At 35.5% G+C, this 23,933-nt stretch overlaps 1 pseudogene; it reads left to right on the top strand.

Moving 5' to 3' along the window:
* Positions 1–250: 250 nt before the first annotated feature.
* LOC110661443 (cytochrome P450 82A3-like) lies at positions 251–2,241 on the top strand (annotated as a pseudogene).
* Positions 2,242–23,933: the final 21,692 nt, after the last annotated feature.

Here is a 23,933-nt window from a genome sequence, read left to right as displayed (position 1 = left end):
AAAATCAAACCAGCTATCAGTTGATTAGAAACAGTTCTAAAAATAGAGTTGATACAAACTGCAGTTGATGGGTACTATATCAGGTAAGCTTTATTTTTTTAAACTTACCAAACATTACAGTTTACCCTGTTTGAGTGTCTATCAGCTATCAGCTGCACCCAATAGGTAAACCAAATACCCCATAAAGCAGTTAAGTTCGATTTATTCAGTTTAAATCGAATTGTACTCACCCCTACGTGGACCATGCATCCATCCATGATTCTGATCATACATGTGGGCAAACGTTAAGCGTCTCTGCACTTAATTTGAAGGGCGAAAATCCTCCATCCCTCTTTCAAAATTTAGGTACAATGAATTGTCTTTCTCCATGTTTTAACACCACCGTAGTTGGGGTCTTTGCCTTACTTCTCCTTACCTACTATCTGCTAAGGAAATGGAAATCTAGAGCTAATTTCAAGGGCACAATAGCGGCCCAAGCACAGGGTGCATGGCCTTTAACTGGTCATTTGGCCCTTTTATCAGGATCCCAACCTCCTCATGAAACTTTGGGTGCTCTGCTGACAAATATGGCCCAATTTTCACTATACAGGTAGGGGTACACACTGTTCTGGTGGTGAGTAGTTCGGAGGTGGCTAAGGAATTATTCACCGCCAATGATGCCTGTGACCTTCCGTCCTGCACTTGTAGCTGCAAAACTCATGGGCTACAACTATGCTTTGTTTCCTTTCACCCCCGGTGGTCCATATTGGCGTGAAGCGCGCAAGATATCCATCTCAGAACTTCTCTCTAAACGCCGGCTGGAGCTTCTCAAGCATATCAGAATCGGAGAAGTGGAAACTTCCATAAAAGAGTTGTACAAAGCATGAAGGACAGAAAGACTGTTGAGATGAAGTAATGGTTCAGTGACTTAAATTTGAACGTCCTTCTTCGGATGATTATAGGCAAGAAATACTTTGGTGCTGGTGCTGTTGGTGATGAGAAAGAAGGGCGATGGTTCCAGGAAGGAATAACTGTGCTTTTTCATTATTTGGGGACCCTTGTTTTGAGGGACGCTGTTCCTTTTCTTGGATGGATGGATGTGGGTGGACATGAGAAGGCAATGAAGAAAACTGCTAGAGAACTGGACAATGTTCTGGAGAAATGGCTACGAGAGCATAAACGGAAGAGGTATGATGCTAAAGGAGAGAAAGACTTTATGGATGCTATGCTTTCAGTTCTCGATGGCAAAAGCCTTGAAAGCTATGATGCGGACACAATCAACAAAGCCACATCCTTGGTAATATATATTGATTTTTTTTTAATATATAATATTATAAAATTTTCTATTATAATGGGAAAATTAGTTAGGAAAAACTTAGCATGAGCCTATTATTAAGATTTTATGTTATCCAGAATAATCTTATGTTTTGCCTGAAACAAGAGTAGTAAAATTATTTGCAGAGTATGATTGCTGGCAATGAGACTGTCACAGTTGCTATGGCATGGGCACTCGCATTATTGCTAGAAAATAAGTCTGTATTAAAAAAGGCCCAGCAAGAACTGGACAAAAATGTCGGAAAGGAAAGACTGGTGAATGATGAAGATGTCAGCAGGCTTTTTTTATCTCCAGGCCATAGTTAAAGAAACACTACGACTCTAACCCCCAGCTTTCATCCCTGGACCCCGTCAATTTACTGAGGACTGCACTATAGGTGGCTATCACGTCCCAAAAAACACTTGGCTGATGGTGAACGTTTGGAAAATCCAAAGAGACCCTCGTGTGTGGCCAGAGCCAACGGAGTTCAAGCCAGAAAGGTTTCTCTCAACCCATAAGAACGTTGATGTCAGGGGTGGAAATTTTGAGTTGCTTCCATTTGGAGGTGGCCGAAGAGCTTGCCCAGCAGCATCCTATGGCCTCCACATTATACTTTTGACATTGGCCACTTTACTGCAGGCTTTTAAAATTTCTACTCCCACAGATGCAGCCATTGATATGACTCCTGGCATTGGACTGACAAATATGAAAACTACCCCTCTGGAAGTTGTTGTCTCACCTCGCCTGCCACCCTGTTGTTATGAATAATAAAAGGGAATCTAATGCAAGGGATAGCAGAAGGAGAGCAACGGCCTTTGCCATTCCCAAAATTTATATTTTTAATTAATAATTGTTAGACACTTTGTTCTTATGCATATAAATACATGAGAAATTATAGCGTATATGTAGGTTGTCGTTTCCTGCAATGATTCCTCCAGTTTCCTGTATGGGTTGCAGTTATAACGTTATGACGTCTTCGTTTATGCATTCAAGAAACGAGGAAGGAAAAAGAAAACTATATATTATAAAAATATATAATATCAATGTATTGCAGCATCTTATTTTTCTAATTAATTGTTTGCTCTTTATATCTTCAGTGAAAATTTTTTTTTTAATTTCTTTTTATGAGCAGAAATATTATTATTGAAAGTAAAACTGGAGAGGAAAGGCTGGAAGCTCCAATTCTTAACAACAGGCAATACCCAACCTAAGAGCTCAATATCCTCCTAACCAAATAAAACAATAAAAAACAGAAGTACAAATACAAAGGAAAGCTACAAAATCATTACTATGGTTCGAGCCCTGTTTAGTTAAGCATTTGCAATTGAATTTACTTTTCAAAGGGTTTAAGCAGCAGTAACAGGTGATAGGGCTTCCATACTATCTAAAATGGAATTGATTAATGAGAAAAGACTTCAAAGAGCAGTTTAGCATGCACTACCCACGAGAATGCGTTATGGGTGTCAGATTCGATGAGAAAAGATGTAACATTCAGCCCAATCAAAAATAAAATAGCAACTAAGAAAAAGGAGGAAAGAAAAGTAAAAAAAAAATAAAAAAAATAAAAACAGGATCTTCTACATAAGGAAAACAGAGCACATTCGGGTGTTTAGAAACCAAAAACAAGGGAGGGATATTGAGCAGAGTAAGGGATTTCTTTTGGCCAAATCTAACCATTCCTTCTTACTTTTCTTTCTTGTAAGATCAAATTCTTGCCCTTCACGTCCTCCTTCCTCTTCCCTTACATATTTTCACTCAAGAAGTGCTTGGTTAAGTGATATTAGAGTGACAATATTAAACAAATCATGGTAAGTTTGTTCTCCTAACAAGCTCTTGATATTCTTATGGGAGATTAAACCACCCTTAGGTAAATCCAAGTCCTTCATTTTGGGTTATGATCATCTAGTTGGTGTAGTAAGGATTAAATTTAATTTCAATTAGAGAATATAACCCATGAATGAATAAATTTGGGATGGATGGTTAAGCTACTAATGGTTTGATAATTGTTGAATATATTAAATCTTAACTAGAAATATGCAAGAAATTTAGCATGTTGTGTACATAAGAAATGGAGTTAAATATTATATCTCTAGTATTATTGGAAGTTATAAGCTAGTGGAAAATTTCAAGTGTTATTAGAAATAGGAAAATTTATAAGTGGAGAGGTGGATTTAAGTTTTATATCTTAATTGCTAGGTGGATAATAAAGTGTTTAAAGTATGATGTGATTATTTTAGAGCTATTAATGGAGATTAATTGTATTTAAATTAGCAAGAATTTTGATATAGTAAAGGGAAGGAATTTTAACATAAAATGCCAAAGGAGAAAGAGATATATATTAAATAGAGAAGGAGAAATAAATGGAGAGAATGTGAAATTTGCTATATTATTTTGTGTAAGCCACAAATGGACATTTTAAATTCATTTGTGATGTATTGTGGCTTGTTGAGAATTAGATGAACTGTTGAAATTTTGGGAAACATTTAGGTTATGGAAAAATGTTGTCGACTTTCTTTTAAAATTTTCGTACACAAATCATGCATTTTATATCTCATGACTCTCATTTTAGAATTTAAATTTCCTTTCTTGATGCACTTTTATTTTCTTTAACTTTAGAAGAGGATCCAGCTCCTATAGTAGATATTAGGGGTGCTCCAGCGGCCAAACTAAAGGGAAAAAAAATTGGGCAAGAATTTTTGGAGAAAAATATTTAGCAACTAATTCATAATTGGAAAGAATCGATTGCAATAACAATCAATTTTAGCAACCGATTACAAATTAATTGCTAATTTTTGCAATTAATTGCAAATCTGTTGCTAACTCTGAAGTCAATTAAAATAATTCTATAATTTACCAATTAATTTCCTAAATCAGCTGCTGTTAGTAGCAAATTTTAGCAACTGATTAATCAGTTATTCCATGTCAGTATTTGACATGAAAAGACAAGTCAACAATTAACTGACAAGTAAATAAATTTGATTAAAGATAACAGAGAAAACTGCTAGTTAGTTAATTTTTTATGAGACCCACTATTAGGTAGTTATTATTTCATGGGACCCACTTCTGTAAATGTGTTTATATTCTATTGGTTTTGTGAAATTTTTTCTTACATATACTTGAAGAGTGCGGAAGACTGTTAGCATGTTCAATTGTTGAGTTTGGAATTACCTTCACCAAAATGACTTAAGCCAATTTGACTTGGCTTCCCTTTACTATATATTCATTTTCAATTTCTTGTTATTTTTCGAAGAACTCTAACACTCTCTGCTCAAGCCTAACTAGACTGGATTTGATTAAGTTTTATGTCCAGTTATAACTTGTATTGCATGCGGTGACCCATCTAGAGTTTGGCCTTGTAAGGCCCAGCCAAATAGCCCAACCCATGAAACCAAATTAGAGGGCTCATAAAAAGATAACTCTAGAATTTGTATATATATATATATATATATATATATGTAAAAAAAAATAGAACAAGGCAGCTTCGGGTAGCAGAACAGGGGAGGAGAATTTCACACTCCATAGCCAAATTTCACATTGATCCCTCCATCTTCAACCCAAACTTCTTCCTCATCCTTTCTCTTACATCCAAATCACTCAATTACATCCATAAATCCATAAAAACCTTAGCTAAAACTCATTTCTTCCCACAATAGCACAAATTAAGTTTTAATAGGTAAGTTTTTCTTCCTCTTTTTCTTATGAAATATTAAGCTTAAATTAACTTCCTTTATTATTTAATTGTGATTTCTATGGAAAAAGAAATTGAGGGAGGCACGTTTAGGGTAAAGATTTGTGGTAAAGTTGATATTGAAGTAAGGGTTTCTATGGATTAATTTCAAGGAAATTCATAGCTATAATATATATACATATATATTAGGTATTTTTAAGATGTGAATATCAAGAATTAGTTTTCAATTATGGGAATTAAATTTAGGTTCTTTAAGTCCTAAATATTTGGATGAGAGTGAAGAAATTAGAATATAGAATTTGTTGATTTTGGAGTTATTAATGAATATTGATTATATTTATGTGAGCAAGAATTCTAAAGTTATTGTTGGAAGAAAATTTAGTATGAAGTGTTAAAAATGAGAAAAATATTAGTATGGAGGGGTAGAAAAAAAAAATTAAAAGAGAAAAGGGTGGAATTAATTATGGATGTATTATGTGGGCCTTGGATGAGAATTTTAAATTATTTGTTAATGTGTTGTGGCTTGTGAAAAATTGGTTAAGTTCTTGGAATTTGAAAGACGTTCAATTTATACCGAAATGCTACCGAATTTTTTTAGAATTTTAGATAAATAAATCATGCATTTCACCATCACCTTTTTCATCTTTAGGATTTAAAGTTCATTTTCTTAATGTTTTACTTTTCCCTATACTTTTAGGAGATGATCCAGCTCCTGTGGTAGATGCTAGGGTTGCTCCAGCGGTCTAGGCTTCATTAGTCTTTAGTACAGGTGAGTGGATAAATTTATAACACTGATATTTTTATTATATATAAATTTATGTTATTATTTGTGTTATGAAAAAAAAAAAGGGAATGGATAATGGCATTTTTTGTGTTCTTTAAATAAATGAAATAAGATTTAAATTTCAACTGAATAAATGGCTAAATACAGTCCATATATGCACTGAATGGATAGCACCTTGATGACAGGTGATTTATTTCAACTCAGTATATATTTATACTGTCTTTGGGATAGTGCTTGATATACATATAGTCTTTGGGGCTTATATCAGGTGGTCGCCCTTTGGGGGTAGCTCTGCATATGTGTATGACCAGAATATTTATTGCTCTTGGGCCGTTAGTGTCATCATAGAGCCCAGGATGCCAGCATTACTCTCAGATTGTCAGAGTTTATTATATGCATCTGAGGTGCCAGCATTATCTACAGGAAGCATATTGTGAGTGTATGGGAATATTATTGATTTTATGATTATTAGCAAAGTTATTTCTGCAATATTTTTTCTTACAGCCTGAAATTTTATTTTATCTCAGTTATGTGAATTACAACAAATAATATTTATTCATCTGACATATGTTAGTATAGCACATGTGTAACACCCTAGGCAAATCCCACATCGGCAAAACACGGGAGAGATGCTGGGTTTATAAGTTGGTGGTTCGTAACCCATAGTGACTGCCAGCGGTCGTTACATTTGTGGTATCGTAGCGCTCACGCGTGCAACCTTGGCGATGGTGGGGCAAAGCTCGGCGAGGATCTTGAGTCCCATAAGGGTGGTGGAGTGTAACACCCTAGGCAAATCCCACATCGGCAAAACACGGGAGAGATGCTGGGTTTATAAGTTGGTGGTTCGTAACCCATAGTGACGCGTTTTAAAACCGTGAGGGCTTCGGCTCAGAGCGGACAATATCACTAGTGGGCCAGGCCGTTACATTTGTGGTAATGTAACGGCCCGGCCCACTAATGATATTGTCCGCCTGAGTCAAGCCTCACGCTTTAAAACGTGTCACTAGGAGTTACAAACCATCAACCATCAACATAAACCGATCTCTCCGTGTTTTGTCGATGTGGATTTGCCTAGTGTTACAATCCACCCCTTATGGGACTCTCGGCGTCTGGTTTGCCCCACCATCGTTCAAGGTTGCACGCAGAGCAGCTCTGATACCACAAATGTAATGGCCCGGCCCACTAGTGATATTGTCCGCTCTGAGGCCGAAGCCCTCACGGTTTTAAAATGCGTCACTAGGAGTTACGAACCATCAACTTATAAACCCAGCATCTCTCCCGTGTTTTGTCGATGTGGGATTTGCCTAGGGTGTTACAACATGGTACTATTAAGTACTAAAACCTTGTCTATTCCCTCTTTGTTATTTATTTATCCGCTCATTGAGTAGTTCTACTCACCTCTTATATTTTTAATATTTCAAATTCTACCAGCTTTCGTTTATTAGCATTGTCCTTTCTTCCACTTCACCAGCTGCAGAGTCTAGTGGAGGTTGGGCCAACATATTCCTTTTGTAAATTTTAACCATTTTGGATTACTGTATATATTATCTATGTGTTTAGGCTGCTACCTACCTAAAATATGTGTTTGTATTATTTTTGGTTCCCACGGAGGAAAAAAATCATGCATTTAGGAAGATGATATATCTATTTGGCATGGAGCCACTTTATGTATATATGTATATATTTACATATTCTTTCAGGTTTTCAGCAGGTTTCATATGTCCAATTAGCTATATTTTAGAGGAAGCTCTATTAGTTTTTCCTTATCACATTGGCATCTATAGGGTGGAAGGCCAGTATGACATTTATTGGTATCAGAGCACAGGTTTATAGATCTGTAGGCCTTTTTAGTGTCAGTGTTATTTATTATCTCTTAATGTTCCATTCCTTATCTTATTTGTAGGACAATGCCACCCAAAGTAGTAAGTGGTAGAGGTCGTGGTGCCAACCATAGCCATAGTGTTCGTAGAGTTTGATTAGCTGATGTTGGCCGACCTCATAGGGATCCTATAGCTGCACCTCCACCGCTAGAAGAGGTAGCAGACCAGGAGTTACCTAAGGGTGGAGATGAACATGATGTTACTATTTCTCACGGTGTGGTATCACGTGCATATCCAGCTGCACCACCACCCCCTGTTCCACCTGTAGCTACAGTTACACCACCTGTTCCACCTGCAGGTGCATCACCTATGGCACCTACAGCTGTAACACCCTAGGCAAATCCCACATCGACAAAACACGGGAGAGATGCTGGGTTTATAAGTTGGTGGTTCGTAACCCCTAGTGACGCGTTTTAAAGCGTGAGGCTTGACCCAGTGGACAATATCACTAGTGGTAGGGCCATTACATTTGTGGTATCGGAGTGCCCGCGTGCAACCTTGAGCGATGGTGGGGCAAACCTCGGCGAGGGCCCGAGTCCCATAAGAGGGTGGATTGTAACACCTAGGCAAATCCACATCGGCAAACACGGGAGAGATGCTGGTTTTATAAGATGGAGGTTCCTAACCACTATTGGCGCATTTAAAGCGGTGAGGCTTGACCGAGGCGGACAATATCACTAGTGGGCCGGGCCATTACATTTACATTAGATTTACAAATGTAATGGCCCGGCCCACTAGTGATATTGTCCGCTCTGGGCTGAAGCCCTCACGATTTTAAAATGCGTCACTAGGGGTTACGAACCACCAACTTATAAACCCAGCATCTCTCCCGTGTTTTGTCGATGTGGGATTTGCCTAGGGTGTTACAATCCACCCCCCTTATGGGACTCGGCCTCACGAGGTTTGCCCCACCATCGCTCAAGGTTGCACGCGGAGCGGCTCTGATAACATAAATGTAATGTCACGGCCCACTAGTGATATTGTCCGCTCTGGTCAAGCCTCACGCTTTAAAACACATCAATAGTGGTTAGGAACCTCCATCTTATAAACCCAGCATCTCTCCCGTGTTTTGCCGATGTGGGATTTGCCTAGGGTGTTACAACAACTGTACCTCATATTCCACTTGAAGCACTAGTTATTCCTTTTCAGTTGAATACAGATTTTGGTGCATTTGTGGCATAGGTAGTTACAGCAACTGTCACAGCTAAGCCGAAAGATCCAAGGGAGGTAGTGGATTGTGCTAGACGTTTGGGGGCTTATGACTTTGAGGGTTCTTTTGATACTGATGTTGCAGATAAATGGTTGAAAAGAGTTATAAAAGTATTGGATTTGATGAAATAGACAAATACAGATAGGATGGATAATATACATAGGTTGTTATAGGGTAAGGCAGATAGTTGGTTTGATAGTCATAGAATTGGAGCTGATTTGACTTGGGACAAATTTGTGATTGAGTTTCGCTAAGAGTATATAATAGAAAGTTATAGGAAAAGAAAGCAAGATGCATTTTTCAGGTTATTTCAGGGTAGTCTCTTAGTAAGGGAGTATGTTGATTGGTTTAAGGATCTTTATGGTTTTGTTTTAGACATTTTGCCTTTTGAATAAGCTAAATGTGATAGGTTCAGGTAGGGTTTACATGTTGGTATTAGATATTTCATGATTTAGTTCAGAGGTAGTAATTTTCGTGAATTAGTGGAAGCAACTTTGAACGTTGAAAAAGTGAGACAAGAAGAGAAAGAATATAAGTAGAAAATGAGTAGGAAGCATGGGCAAAGTTCTTTACAAGGGTTCAGGGAGAGACCAACTAAAAGAGGGGGTAGTTCATCTCAGTCTAGAACTGACTATGGTGGCAGTAACAGGGGTTCTTATATGAGTACAGGACAACAGCCTGCTCAATTTCAAGCTAGTTAGGGTTCAGTGGCACAATCAGTGGGTAGTTTCTTTGGGGCACAAAGATAGAGATAGGGACAAAGAGACATTTTTGGGTTTGAACAAAAGAAGAGAACTTTTCCTCAGTGTGCCACTTGTGGTAAGTACCATGATGGGTAGTGTAGGAGGTTTGATCAAGGTTGCTTTGAGTGTGGTGCTCCAGGACACTTTAAAAGGGATTGTCCTTTACTTGTGACTAAAGATAGTGGTTCTGGTTATGGATCGGTGACACCTCAGAATCCATAGATTGGTACAGTACCAGTACAAGGTAAACCTATAGCAAAAACGAGACCTAGTGAAAGTAAGACTACTGGGGCAACTTCATCAGCTCATTCTAAACCCACAACACAACTTGGGAGGCCTTGTACTCAAGCCAAAGTCTTTGCAATGACACAGCAAGAGGCAAGAGCATCTCTAGATGTAGTGATGGGTATGTTAACTATTTTTGCTAGGGATGCACGTATTCTTATAGACCCTGGATCCACTCATTCTTTGTGTCTTAATCATTTTCTAAGCATGCTGATAGAGAATTGAAACCTCTAGATTGTGGATTAGTTATGGGTACACCAGTTGGGAATTATATTGTATGTGAGCATGTGTACAATGATTGTGTTGTTAAATTAGGTGATCATGAGTTACTAGCAGACTTGATTCCTTTACATCTCTAGGATATTGATGTTATCCTGGGCATGGATTGGTTATCCCGCTACCATGCCATAGTAGATTGTTTTAAGAAGACAGTGATGTTTGTTTGCCCTAGGGGGTCCAAGTTTATCTTTCATGAAGAAATGCTTTCTCTTCCTTCTTGTGTGATATCTGCTATGACTGTTAAGAAGATGCCTAGGAAGGGTTGTCAAGCATACCTAACTCATGTGATTAATAATAGTTTAGAAGGGCTAAAGTTGGCAGGCATTGCTATGGTATGCGAGTTTCCTGATGTATTCCCTAATGAACTTCCTGGGTTACCTCCAGATAGAGAGATTGAGTTCTCTATTGATTTAAACCCAGGTACCGCTCCTATCTCTATTGCACCATATAGAGTGGCTCTAGTAGAATTAAAGGAGTTAAATATACAATTGCAAGAGTTGCTTGATAAGGGCTTTATAAGGCCTAGTGTATCACCTTGGGGAGCTCTTGTTTTATTTGTGTAGAAAAAGGATGGCACTCTGAGGTTATGCATAGATTATAGGTAGCTAAATCGAGCCACAGTGCAGAATAAGTATCCTTTGCCCCACATTGATGATCTCTTTGATCAACGCCAAGGTGCTAAAGTGTTTTCCAAGATTGATTTGTGGTCTGGGTATCATTAATTGAAGATCAAGGAGTCTGATGTACCTAAGATGGCTTTCAAAACTAGTTATGGGCATTATGAGTTTCTTGTTATGCCTTTTGGGTTAACCAATGCACCAGCTACTTTTATGGACCTTATGAATAGGATGTTCAAACCCTATTTGGACAACTTTATTATTGTAAATGATATTTTGGTGTATTCTCATAGTAAGGAAGAACTTGAAAAGCATTTGAAGATTGTATTATAAACTTTAAGAAGCAAGCAATTGTATGCCAAATTGAGTAAATGTGAGTTTTGGCTTCATAGAGTTGTCTTCTTAGGGCATGTTATTTTCACAGAGGGAGTATTTGTTGATCCTAAGAAGATTAAGGTAGTAGTCAAATGGGATCCTCCAACTAATGTTACAGAGGTTAGGAGTTTCTTGGGCTTAGCAGGGTATTACTGATGTTTTGTCCAAGATTTCTCCATCATTGCCTCACCATTGACTAAACTGCTTAGGAAAAAATGTGAAGTTTGAATGGACAGAAGAAGGCTAAGAGAGTTTTGAAAGGCTTAAGGCAAAAACTTGCATGAGCGTATCCGCAGGTATATGGGTCGTCTCAAGTAATAGAGTGATGAGTCAAGTATCATTCCCACTTGGATTTGCCGTTTGAGTACCAGACTATGAATGAAGCAATTATTTGGGCTAAAGATTAGTGAATAAATGGTAAATGTAAATGAGCAAAGTAAATTAATTAATCTAATTGAAATATGTAAAGAGCAAGCAAATAAATTTTAAATATATATGCAATTTAACCAAATTAATAATGGGTAATTTGAATCTAAGTTTAATTATGTTTAAAGTGATTCTAGAGTTGGGGGTTTATGCATAAATTAATTGGGATTTTTCTTGGGCATTCCAATTTTTAGGGAAAAATAGAGTTTGAAGGTGATTAATTCTAACTTCCTTTGATATCTTTTTCAAGCAAATCAAAGTGTGTTCTAAAATAATCAAACCTACTTTCGTACGATATTTGATTAATTTAAAACCCATTAAGTTTTGTAACCAATCATTAATTCCTCTTAAAACCCTAGTTTATTTCTAAATCTAGGTAATTTGAAGTTCCAATCCTTGATTATTTATCAATGACTTTCACTTTTCGGTCCTTCAATCAAAGATTAACACAATACCCAATGGGTACCAATATTAGACAAGTAAATCAAGCACACAAGGAAGGAATCAAAACTCATATTTATGTAAAATAAGGAAATACCCAGTCCAAATCCACAAATTAATCTAAATCATATTTCCCAACTCTGAAATCCAAAGAGTTTACTCACTCATAATAGTATTTACAAAAAAGATTGATGGAAAAGTAAAGAAAAACATGATAAGAGGACTAAAATAGAAAAACCCAGGTAGAAGAACCCAAAACTCTGGTTTCTAGAGCTCCAAAAAATGGTTGCAGCAGCTCCTCCCCAGAAAAATGGCGTTTCTCCTTCTCTCTCTATTTATATTTCTTTCCTTTTTGTTTTCCTCCCCTTTCCTCTTGTAGAAAAAACTAGGAAATGATGAATTTATATGGTCCCAAAAAGTTGCCCTAAGAGTGAATAAGAGCTAAGGAGTGGATAGAAAATGAGGTGTAAAATTATCCAAGTCAGCAACAATATTCACGTTCTGGCAGTATGCTTAGGGTACTGCTTAACCCTAAGCAGCTTCTTAGCAAATTTTAGCCTCTGGTTGCACTGTCTGCTTAAGGTTAAGCAGACCCTCAGCAAATCTCGGTAGACTTAAAGTAAAATGGACTTTTCTGCTCATGCTTGACTTATGTTGCACCTTAAGCACTGCCACTTTACCCTAAGTAGGATCTTAAGCAAAGTCTCAAGCAAATTTCGGCTAACTTGCTCTTTCAAGGCTTGATTTCTTCAACTTTCCTCCATGCTTAAAGAACTCCAAATTTCTTCAAATCACTTCCTAATGCACTCATTGATCTTCGATTTGCCTCAAAATCCTATCAAAAATAACAAAATTACAAAAATCAAATATAAAGTATCTAAAGTTAACAAATAAGCTAAAAACATAAAATATAATAAAACATAAGGGCAAAATGGATGCAAAACTACTCTAAAATGCCTATATGAAATGAGTGTAACAAGTTCTCACTTTACCTTTGGGAGTAGGTGGATTTGTTGTGTATAATGATGCTTCTCGCAAGGGGTTAGGTTGTGTTCTAATGTAACATGGAAAGGTGATAGCTTATGCTTCTAGGCAACTTAGACCACATGAATTAAATTTTCCTACCCATGACCTAGAATTAGCTGCAGTGGTTTTTGCTTTAAAGACATGGAGGCATTATCTTTATGGTGAGACTTGTCAAATTTATACAGATCATAAAAGCCTAAAATATCTCCTCACATAGAAAGAATTGAATTTAAGGCAAAAAAGATGGATTGAATTACTTGAGGACTATGTTTGTACCATTGAATATCATCCAGGCAAGGCTAACGTGGTAGATGATGCCCTTAGTTGTAAGTCTTTTGGTAATTTAGCTTATCTTAAGGTAGTTCAACTTCCTTTATTACTGGAGATTCAATCTTTAAGAGCAAAGTTAGCAGTGGATAATTCAAGGGCATTATTAGCAAATCTCAAAGTTAGACCAGTATTAGTGGAAAAGGTTAGAGAAACGCAAAGCCAAGATGAACAATTAAACAAAATCATCAATGAGGTGAGAAATGGCACCCGTATAGACTTTTCCCTAAGAGGGGATGGAACTTTGATGTTTGGTGATGGTTTATGTATACCTAAGGTAGGAAGCTTGAAGCGAGAGATTATGGAGGAAGCTTACTGTTCCGTTTTCTCAATGCATCCAGGCAACACTAAGATGTATAGGGATCTTAAAGACAATTATTGGTGGCCAAGTATGAAAAAAGAAATAACATACTTTGTATTAACATGTTTGGTATGCCAACAAATTAAAGCAAAACATCAACATCTAATGGGGAAATTGCAGCCACTTCCCATTCTAGAATGGAAGTGGGAACATATTACTATGGATGTTATTTCTGGATTACCTCGTACTCCACGTGGGCATGATGCAGTTTGGGTAATAATAGATAGATTGACCAAATTAACATACTTTTTGCCTATCAGGATGGATTATTCTTTGGATAAGTTAGCAGAGATTTATGTCAATGAGATTGTGAGAGTCCATAGTGCTCCAGTTTCCATTATTTTTTATAGAAATTGAAGGTTCACATCTCAGTTTTGGCCTAGCTTGCAAAATGATTTAGGCACTAAAGTGAAGTTTAGTACTTTCTTCCACCCATAGACAGACGGTCAATCTGAACGAATTATTCAGACCTTGGAAGATAAGCTCAGGTTATGTGTGATAGAGTTTAAAGGCAGTTGGGACAAGTATGTGAGTTTAATGGAGTTCTCTTATAACAATAGCTACCACGCTAGTCTTAGAATGGCTCTTTATGAAGCATTATATGGAAGGAGATGTAGAACCCCAGTGTGTTGGACTGAAGTAGGGGAAAGAAAGCTAGAGGTTCCAGAAATGGTATAGCAAACTATGGATAAAATCCAAATGATAAAGAGTAGGTTAAAAGCAGCACAAGATAGGCAAAAGAGTTATGCAGATTTAAATAAAAGAGATATTGAGTACAATGCTGGTGATAAGGTATTCTTAAAGATTTATCCTTGGAAGGGAATTATACGCTTTGGTAAGCATGGAAAGTTAAGTCCTCGATTTATAGGGCCTTATAAAATTATAGAGAGGATCGGACTAGTTGCTTATCGCTTAGCTTTACCTCCAGAGTTATCACAAATCCATAATGTCTTTCATGTATCCATGTTAAGAAGATACAGAAGTGATCCCTCTCATATTCTCTAGAAGCAACCTATTAAGTTGAGAGAAGATCTAACATATGAGAAAGAACTAGTGGAGGTCATTGATAAAGAAGAGAAAGTCTTGAGGAACAAAGTAATTCCTTTTGTTAAAATTCATTGGAGCAATCATTCAAAGGAAGAAGCTGCTTGGGAAAGAGAAGAGGATATGCAGGCTCAGTTCCCACACTTATTTGCTCTACTAGGTATGTAAATTTCGAGGATGAAATTTTTTTTTAGGAGGAGAGAATTGTAAGGTCTAGCCAAATAGCCCAACCCATGAAACCAAATTAGAGGGCCCATAAAAAGATAACTCTCGACTTTGTGTGTATATATATATGTAAAAAAAAAAAAAAAAAAAACAGGGTAGCTTCGGGTAGCAGAACAGGGGAGGAGAATTTCACACTCCATAGCCAAATTTCACCTTGATCCCTCCATCTTCAACCCAAACTTCTTCCTCATCCTTTCTTTTACATCCACATCAGTCAATTACATCCATAAATCCAGAAAAACCTTAGCTGATACTCATTTCTTCCCATAATAGCACAAACTAAGTTTTAATAGGTAAGCTTTTCTTCCTCTTTTTCTTATAAAATATTAAGCTTAAATTACCTTCCTTTATTATTTAATTGTGATTTCTATGGAAAAAGAAATTGAGGGAGGCAAGTTTAGGATAAAAATTTATGTTAAAGTTGATATTGAAGTAAGGGTTTCTATGGATTAATTTCAAGGAAATTTATAGCTATAATTTATATATACATATATATTAGGTATTTTTAAGAGGTGAATATCAAGAATTAGTTTTCAATTATGAGAATTAAATTTAGGTTCTTTAAGTCCTAAATATTTGGTTGAGAGTGGAGAAATTAGAAAATAGAATTTGTTGATTTTGGAGTTATTAATGAATATTGATTATATTTATGTAAGCAAGAATTCTAAAGTTATTGTTGGAAAAAAATTTAGTATGAAGTGTTAAAAAGGAGAAAAAAAATTATTATGGAGGAGTAGAAAAAAAAATTTAAAAGAAAAAAAGGGTCGAACTAATTATGGATGTATTATATGGACCTTGGATGGGCATTTTAAATTATTTGCGAATGTGTTGTGGCTTGTGAAGAATTGGTTGAGTTCTTAGAATTTTGAAAGACGTCGAATTTATACAGAAATTCTGCTTAATTTTTTTAGAATTTTAGATAAATAAATCATTAATTTCACCCTTACCTTTTTCATGTTCAAGATCTAAAATTCCTTTTTTTAATATATTACTTTTCCCTACACTTTTAGGAGATGATCCAGCTCCTGTTGTAGATACTAGGGGAGCTCAAGCGGTCTAGGCTTCGTTAGTCTTTAGTACAAGTGAGTGAATAAGTTCTAACACTGGTATTTTTATTAAATATAAATTTATGTTATTATTTGTGTTATGAAAAAAAATGGGAATGGATAATTGCATTTCTTTGTGTTCTTTAAATAAATGAAATAAGATTTAAATTTCAGCTGAATAAATGGCTAAATACACTCTATATATGCACCGAATGGATAGCACCTTAATGAAAGGTGATTTATTTCAGCTCAGTATATATTTATACTATCTTTGAGACAGTGCTTGATATACATATAGCCTTTGGGGTGTATATCAGGTGGTCGCCCTTTGGGGGTAGCTCTGCACATGTGTATGATCTGCGTATTTATTGCTCTTGGGCCATTAGCATCATCATAGAGCCCAGGATGCAAGCATTGCTCTTAGGTTGCCAGAGTTTATTATATGTACCTGAGGTGCCAGCATTATCTATATAAAGAATATTGTGAGTGTATGGAAATATTACCGATTTTATGATTATTAGCAAAGTTATTTCTGCAATATTTTTTTCACAGCAAGATATTTTATTTTATCTTAGTTATGTAAATTACAACAAATGATATTTATTCAGCTGACACATGTTAGTATAGCACATGGTACTATTAAATACTAAAACATTGTCTATTTCCTCTTTGTTATTTATTTATCCGCTCATTAAGTGGTCGTACACACCTCTTATATTTTTAATATTTCATTTTCTTTTTGGTGATCCTTCTATCAGCAGCCCTCGTTTATTAGCATTGTCCTTTTTTTCACTTCACCAGCTGCAGAGTTTAGTGGAGGTTGGGCCAACATATTCCTTTTGTAAATTTTAACCATTTTGGATTACTGTATATATTATCTATGTGTTTAGACTGCTATCCACCTAAGGTCTGTGTTTGTATTATTTTTGGTTCCCACAGAGGGAAAAAAAAATCATGTACTTAGGAAGATGATATATCTATTTAGCATTGAGCCACTTTCTGTATATATGTATATATTTACATATTCTTCCAGATTTTCAGTAGGTTTCATATGTCCAATTAGCTATATTTTAAGAGAAACTCTGTTAGTTTTTCCTTATCACATTTGCCTCTATAGGGTGGAAGGTAGGTGTGACAGGCCTCTTCTTTTGTGGCTTGACTCCATAGGTTTATTTCTTTTTTACTACCCCATACTTTTTCGGGTTTCGGATTGTGACTTACTCTAATATCATGTGAAATTTTCTCTAACTTGGATCTGGAGAGTGCTAAAGACTATGGCATGTCTGGTTGTTAAGCTTGGGGTTTCTTCCACCAATATGGGTTAAACCAATTTGACTTGGCTTTCCCTTGCTATATATTAACTTTCAATTTCTTATTATTTATAACATTAACTTGGCTAGTCATTTTGATATATAAAGTAATCTAATTATTTGTATAAATTCAAATTTAAATGAATTAATACATAATTTGGTCAACACTCTCTTTAAATTTAACATGGTATCAGAGCTCCATTTGGGTTGTGTGTTTTAGTTACCCATAAAATTGTATAATTGGGCCCATATTGAGTTAAATATTAACTAATAGTCAAGTGACAACCATATGGTTGCACTTGAGGGGAAATGTTATAATTGTATATCTCACATTGTGAAAATAGAAAAATCAAAGGGTGAATATTCTCAACCGATGTCCTGATCACAGCTAGCTTGTCCGAACTTACCGAAGGCTCGGCTCTGGAACAAATAGATCTCACGCTCAAGTTAGATTGCTTTCCGATCCCTTGGTCTTTGTTATACTCATTTCATATAGGTATTTTAGGGTAGTTTTGCATCCATTTTGCCCTTATATTTTAGTATATTTAATGTTTTTAGCTTTATTTTAGTTTATTTGTTAACTTTAGATACTTTATATTTGATTTTTGTAATTTTGTTGTTTTTGATAGGATTTTGTGGCAAATCGAGGATCAATGAGTGCATTAGGAAGTGATTTGAAGAAATTTGGGATTCTTTAAGCATGGAGGAAAGTTGAAGATATCAAGCTTTGAAAGAGCAAGTTAGCCGAAATTTGCTTGAGTTTTTGCTTAAGATCCTGCTTAGGGTAAAGCGGCAGTGCTTAAGGTGCAGCACAAGTCAAGCATGAGCAGAAAAGTTTATTTTACTCTAAGTTTGCCGAGATTTGCTGAAAGTCTGCTTAACCTTAAGCGCATAAAGACGCACTGAGGCTGAAATTTACTAAGAAGTCGCTTAGGTTAAGCCAACCTTAGCAGATCGCCTAACGTGAATAGTGCTGCTGACTTGGATAATTTTACACCTCATTTCCTATCCACTCCTTGGCTCTTATTTACTTTTAGGGCAACTTTTTGGGACCATATAAATTCATCATTTCCTAGTTTTTGCTAGTAGACACAACAAGGGGAAACGGGAAGAAACAAAGAAAAGAAAAAAAAAACACGCAAGAAAGAATAAGAAGGAGAAGGAGCACGCCATTTCTTTGGAGAGTCACACCACCCACCTACCCTTTTTCAGAGGTTTGGGTTCTCCTTCCCCGGGGTTTTTCTATTTCTTAGTCTATTTTTATGTTTCTTTTGCTAGTTTTATCATTTCCTCTTGTAAATTTTATCATGATAGAATAGTTTTTCTAAGATTTCAGAGTTGGGTCGCACTATTTTGAATCTGTTTGTGGATTTGGATTGGGTTTTATCTAGATTTATATAAATATGAGTTTTGATTCTTTTCTTTGTGTGCTTTATGACTTGCCTAATGTTGGATCCCATTGGGTCTAGTTTTTAATCTTTGATTGAAGGACCGAAAGGTGAAAATTATTGATAGATAATCAAGGATTAGAACTTGAAATCCCCTAGATTTAGAAATAAACTAGGGTTTTAAGAGGATTCATTGATTGATTACAAAACTTAATGGGTTTTAAGTTAATCAAATATCGTACGAAAGTAGGTTTGGTTTTCTTAAAATACTCTTTGGTTTGCTTGAAAAAGATATCAAAGGATTTTAGAATCAATCACCTTCAAACTCTATTTTCTTTTAAAATTGGATGACCCAAGACAAATCCCAATAGACTTAATTCATAAACCCCAACTTTGGAATCAATTTTACTATTAATTAGTCCTTGTTTTTGCTTACCCATTATTAATTTAGTTAATTTTTGCTTAGATTAACACTTTATTTACATTACTCATTACCTGTTTTCTTTATTTTCTACTTAAATTGCTGCATTTAGTAAAATTAGTTCTTACAAGTTGTCATTAGTCTAAATAATCGAAATAACCATAGTCTAGTACTCAAACACAATTCCTCGTGGGAACGATACTTTACTTATCACTCTATTACTTGATACGACCTGTATACTTGCGGATTTTCGTACATCAAGTTTTTGGCGCCGTTGCCGGGGAGTTGTTGTTTGATATTAGATGATTTGGTTGTTTGGTTAATTTAGACATTTTCTTTTTAATTTTCTTTTATTATTACTTTACTTTGTGTTTTTCTTTTTGAATTTTTTTTTCTAATTTTGTTTCCATTTGCTTATCTTGTGAGGTATTTTCAAAATGTTTCATGTACAAGTCTTCACAAGTTTTGCTCAATTGCACTTGGAGCCCTTTTATGATGCTTGGGGAAGATTTAATGATATGGTAGAGAGATTTTCCAACCACAACCTTTCAAATCAGTCTCTAATTCTTTGTTTCTATGATGGTTTGGATGAAGCGACAAGAAATTGGGTAGATTATGGAGCTTGGGCAACTGGTGATCATGTTCTTCAAAGAGGTCATAAGGATGTCATTCACTTGCTGAATGACATGGCGAATTTTGATTACCATTGGCATTGGGACCCTTCACTGCAGGGTTGGAGTCACCAATATCCCCCATACCACAAACAACCCAATATTTCACACCAATCATTTGAGTTTGAAGAAGAGAAGGGAGTGGGACATGAAGAGGCAGAAGATAAATTTGAAAATCTCTTTAACCAATTATTGAAGATTCAAGAAGACCAAGGAATGAAACTTAAAGAGATGGTAGCTAAATTGGATGATCTTGAAACATCAATGAAAAAAAATGAGCTATCAATTAAGATGATGAATGGAGTTTATGAGGAGGAACAAAATACTCAAGCTGGGGACAATGGGTTAAGCTATGATAATGCTTCATGGGAATTCGAATCTGCAGAAGAAGTCGAGCCTCAATCAGAAAAAGAAAAATCCCTTGAAGATGAGTTACCAATAGAGTTTCCACAAGAAAATGAGTTACTTGAAGAAGAAATAGAACTTAAACTTGAAGGAAACAACTCTTTTATCCTTGGAGAGTCATTGGAAGAGGGCTTATATGGAAATGAGTTAGAAAAGAAGTTGGTGGTTCAGGAAATTGATAAAACCATCAACTTGAGCTCATTGATGGATCTTTCACATACACCACCAGAAGACCCTTTTCTCTCATGGATACCTCCTTCATCATTTTATATCCTACATGAGCTAAAGCTTTCTTCAACCCAAACATGTGATTCAACTCCAAGTGTTGTTCATGCTACATGGAAATTCGCTTCAAATCTGGCCAATCTTGATGGCACTTTACATCAAGACCCATATGTCATATTATATGATAATTATTATGGAAGGAAGCCGCTTTTTGATTAGCATATTTGAAGGGGTCAAGCTAATGACCTTAAATAAGCGCTTCTTGGGAGGCAACCCAAGCGTATCCTTTTATAGTTTATTAATTTCCATTTCATTTCATTTTAGTTTTTACCCTCATAAAACTCAAAAGTGATATTTGTTTATCTTTTGTAGATCATTCATGAAGATTGGGCGAATTGAGACTTGCAGCAAAGAAATGAAGAATTGAGAAGGAACAAGTATAAAGCAAAATTCTGCACTTTATACAGTACCTGTGAACAGTAACACCTTTAAACTTGTGCTAAATTGCTGATATTGCAATCTACTTGATAGCACATGTTTAATTTTGTGTCTTGTGTAAATTCTGTGGAATGCAACTTGAATGAGGATCAATTTTGATATTTAGCATTGATGTGAGCTTTATTGAAGTGCAAAAATAGTGTTTGTTAAGTTTTACCTTTTAGTGTATATATAATTTTGTAGTTTGTTAGGAATTTACACGTTTTTATTTGAATTGCTGCTAGTTTTTTCAGTCTGCAGATTTTTGTTACTGTTCATGCTACTGTTCATGCTGCTTAAAAGGTCAATTTCTATGTCTTTTCTGCAATTCTTGAATGTTTGGAACTTATCTCAAACGCTGCTGAAATTTACCTTTGGTATAAGTTTAGAAAGAAGACCATTTCATTAAGTGTGCAAAAAGGTAATCACAATTAGTGCCTACTTTGAACCTTGCTTGCAAAAAGCTAAATGAACAATTACAATGCTTGCTAAGATTATGAGAGATGATGAGCTTAAATTCCTCAATTTTATGGTGTTTGTGTGTATTTGGTAATTGCTGAGGGTCATGACAGCATTCCATAGCATTTGGACTGCTTTTGGTAAGTAAAACTACAATTTTTCCCAAAACCTGCCGAAACTTGCTGATGATGTTGCTTGTCAAGCAGAGTCCTAAGCAAATTCTGCTGAACCTTATGCTTAACCCCAAGCATGGCCCAAATTACCAGATGTCTGCCCCACATTTAAAAAAAAAAGCCCAAAACTTCTTCCATTTTTATGAAGCCCTCCCGATAAACCACAACAAATTGGCCCAATCTTATAACAATTTATATCATTGGGGCCAAGACATGCTTCAAGAAATGAAAGACCTCACAGAAAATTTAGAAACTACTTTTGAAGCTTCAGACCACAATGAACCTCTTGCAGAACTCAAGGCACTCGTGCGAGAACAAAGCCTTGACAGCAGAGCTTGATCAGTAGCGATAGTTCTAATTTCTGTTTTAGGTTTATTTTGTAATCTGTTTATTTTAATTTTCAAACTTCGGTAATAGTTGTAATACTTTGGTAATTAGTTTTTATGATTATACCTGCACTTCTTTCTTTTAGTTTACTCTATTTTATTTTCTGCTATGGACATAGTTACTCTGTGAATGCTTTTTGGTATAATTTTTTTTTTATTTAAATGTTAGATTTTATTTCTTTACATTTTTTCATTTTCTTGCACATTATTTTTGCACTTTATCTTTTCTTCAATCCTAATTTTGTTGACATTGATGAGTTGCACAATTTTCTTTGAGCCGCATCTGTTTCACATCATTTGGAGGTAACAGCTTACCCTTTTACTATTTATGCTTATGGTATGTTGCCAATGCTTATGCTTTCGCTTTACCCTACGCAACAGGTTAAGCAATATCTTAAGCAGTGTAAATTCATACATTTGGGATACTTTTTCGCATTTTTTTCTCTCTAAAGCTTCATTGTTAATATCACTTTGAGCTAATTTTGGAATTCTTGACCTTATATTGATTTAATCCCCAATTGTATAAATTTCATTAATTGATTAGTTTACACAATTTTGCCCATCTTTGCATTCATTTTAGACATTGAGGACAATGTTTCATTTGAGTTTGGGGGTGAGGGCAAAATTTTTGGAAATTTTTAAAATTTTCATTCATTCATTTATTGCATTTCATTCATCCATATATAGATAATTCATACACTTATACATATACCACACACATGTCTATACTCATACACATACATTTGCATATAGTTTTCATATAGATTACACTTAATTTTAATTTGATTTATGCATTCATTTTAGGATCATGCATATCATAAAAATAAATTTTTACCTTGTCCTTAGAGGATTGAGAGTTGCTTTGAAGAGCAATTGAGCTTACTTTTAGAAGGGTTTGATGGATTGAAAGTTCTAGATAGGTGCAAAGTTATTAGATTCTTGCTTTAGTTTATATCTTCTTAGCCAAGGGCCACCCAATCAATTGCATTGACTTTGAGTGCTTAGAGAAAACTCTAGGGTGAGAAGTAGCTAATTGATGTCTCACCAATCCTAGAATAATCTTTCTAAACCTTTCAAGGCGAAATCATAGCATGCACTTGAAAAAGAAATGATCTAGGCATTCTTTGAATTTTAAACCCACATTTTAGCCTTAGCCAACCTCACTTAAAAATTTCCCTTTGGAACCAATTTGAGCCTACATTTATCCCTCTTATTCCTTTGGAACCCACATTAATACCTAGCCATAAACCCAAACACTTACCTACCCTCTATGAGATAATCCTTTGAGTGATAGATACAATTAAAATAATAATAATAATAATAATTAGTTGGGAGAAGTGACTAAAAAAAAAGGGCTAGCAAATTCAATTATGGTATGTAAAGTAATTCACCACCCAAGTACACAAAGAAATGAGTTTGGGGGTGAATTGAAAGGGACAATTGTAATTCAAAGTCAATATTATTTATATAGTCCCTCTAAAAGCTTCAAAATTATATGCTAGCATTGGTGAATAGTTGTAAAGTTCCTTCTCCCAAATCCTTTCTAAAAAAAAAAAAAAAAAAAAATTGTGTGTCTTGATCTTTTAATAATTTGATTATTCTCATATTTTGTTACCCTTATCCCTTTCTTGTTAGCCACATTATCACCCCCTTAGCCCCATTACGACCCTTGAAAGTCCTTTTGATCTTTTGATGGTGTTTTGCTACATTAGTGGAGATTGGAATAGGAGAATTGCCTATGGGATTGGGATATCATTAAATCCATCCATTTACTTCCATCATTATTTGAGACACTTTAGTTTATGGATTACCCTATAGTCTATTTAGGCACGATTATTCTTTGTGATTGATTGGTTTGGGCTTGATGATATGGATAATTGACCCAAGGCTAAGCGGTGATAACTTTGGTAAGGATTAAATTCTTTGCATCTTAAAAGTGGGTATATGGTTTGTTGGTTGCTAAAAGT

Source organism: Hevea brasiliensis, chromosome 2, assembly GCF_030052815.1.
Source record: "Hevea brasiliensis isolate MT/VB/25A 57/8 chromosome 2, ASM3005281v1, whole genome shotgun sequence".
In the NCBI taxonomy this organism is placed as follows: domain Eukaryota; kingdom Viridiplantae; phylum Streptophyta; class Magnoliopsida; order Malpighiales; family Euphorbiaceae; genus Hevea; species Hevea brasiliensis.
The sequence above is the reverse complement of the archived record's forward strand: the minus strand, read 5'-3'. Positions and strand labels throughout refer to the sequence as shown.